At 42.0% G+C, this 1,926-nt stretch overlaps 1 pseudogene; it reads left to right on the plus strand.

The window, feature by feature from the left end:
* LOC102828131 overlaps window positions 1–1,195 on the plus strand; it is a 16,111-nt pseudogene extending 14,916 nt beyond the window's left edge.
* Window positions 1,196–1,926: the final 731 nt, after the last annotated feature.

A 1,926-nucleotide genomic window follows, 5' to 3' on the forward strand; every position in this document is an offset into this window, starting at 1 on the left:
AATAACAAAGTCTGGGCTTGTGAAAAATGTTTTGTTATTATAACTAACTATAGAAATGTATTAAAAAGAATAAATTTCTGCTGAAACACTGTACAAAACTTTAGTAGACAGTCATTTTGGCGTTACTCCTTCTGACGGCGTCACCTGGTATGGTCCACATCCCTGTACCCTTAAGTGACCTCACTGTTAACTGCCTGGTGGTAACAGTTTCTGGTTTTGGTAGCTTAGGATCTTCTCCCTCACAGTGATTGTGTGGGGCTTAAATGTTAGGGTGAAAAGATAGAGGTGGGAGAAAGACGAATGGGGAAAGGAGAGGTTGAGAAAGAGGGCCTTCTGAAGGTACCTCTAGACCAGCCAGGGACTGGTTTGTTTCCTCATTAAAATACCAGCGTGATGCAACCCTTTCCCCACCCCATCAAAACAAACTGGATCTTATACCTATGAATTGAGCTCAAGAGCCCAGAACAGGTGAGGAAAAAAAGGTGGCAAGATAAATATGTACAGTGTGATTCTATTTGTGTAGAAAACATTCCACAGCTTTCTGTCTGGTGGCAGCCATCAGGGTAAGCCAAGTACATCCAGGAACTATGGAGGAAGAAGTAGTCCAATGTGATGCGATTCCTTCTGCGGGTCTGCTGTTGGCAGTGCCACAAGCTCTCTGCACTGCACAGGTTCCCCCCTGCCCACCACTCCCCAACCCCCCAATACCTGGTCAGATAAGGCATGCAGACTTGGATACTAGGACAAGCAAGGTTATGTCATCTATCGGATTCACATGTGCAGAGGTGGCTGCAAACGCCCAGTGCCTATGGGTGCAACCTATGTCAAACCTGTCCATCATGGTGTTAACCAGCTAAAGTTTGCTATTAGCCTTCAGTCTGTGGGTGAGGAGCGAGCTGGATGCATCTGTGGGGCCCTAAGAGTCCTCAATTCTTACTGGGTTGGTGAAGATTCCACATACAAACTTTTTGACGTTCTCTTCATTGATCCATTCCATAAAGCTATCAGAAGAAATCCTGACACCCAGTGGATCACCGAGCCAGTTCAGAAGCACAGGGAGATGCGTGGTTTGACATCTGCAGGCCACAAGAGCCGTGGCCTGGGGAAGGGCCACAAGTTCCACCACACTATTGGTGGTTCTCTCTGGGCTACTTGGAGAAGACGCAACCCTCTCCAGCTCCACCGTTACCATTAATATAAGCAATGTTTGTAAACCTCATGCCTAATAAACAGGTTAGGGCAGTCACGTCTACTTAAAAGTGTTCTTTGTCTGTTAAAACAGTAGTTGTCTGCAGATTGTTTCATAAATACATTTTTAAATTATGAAAGTAAAAGTGTAATCATGTTTGAAGACAGTAAGGGAATAATGTATCTTGTTTCTAATAAGGTCAATGCTTTAGGTTTTGCTTTAAGAATCTTACTAGGGAATTACATGTCAATGTTTAAAAATGGCACACTGTGTGGCATACATAATAAATGTAAAATAAATTCTTTAAAAGGAAAAAAAAGTTCCACAAATAAATTCTGTATATTCTCTAGAAGTGTGTGAATGTGTTTATCATGTATATATATTGTTGTTAAGTGCCGTAGAGTTGATTTCAACTCATAGTGACCCTATTTAGGGTTCTAAGTAGTAGCTGGTGGGTTTGAATCGCCAACCTTGTGGTTCGAAGCCCAGTGTTGATCTTACAATCTTACAGCGCCACACCAGAAGTCCATCATGTATATATATATAATGTGCATATATAAGTATACTTACTTATTTATATACACCTCTTTGTTTTTTTCTCTCTCTGTCTATATATATATATATATGTTATTGTTGTTGTTAAGTGCTGTTGAGTCAGTTCCGACTCATTGCAACCCTGTATAGGGTTTCCAAGGAGCAGCTAGCTGGTGGGTGGGTTTGAACCGCCAATCTTGTGA

Source organism: Chrysochloris asiatica, unplaced genomic scaffold (genome assembly GCF_000296735.1).
Source record: "Chrysochloris asiatica unplaced genomic scaffold, ChrAsi1.0 scaffold00039, whole genome shotgun sequence".
Taxonomy (NCBI): domain Eukaryota; kingdom Metazoa; phylum Chordata; class Mammalia; order Afrosoricida; family Chrysochloridae; genus Chrysochloris; species Chrysochloris asiatica.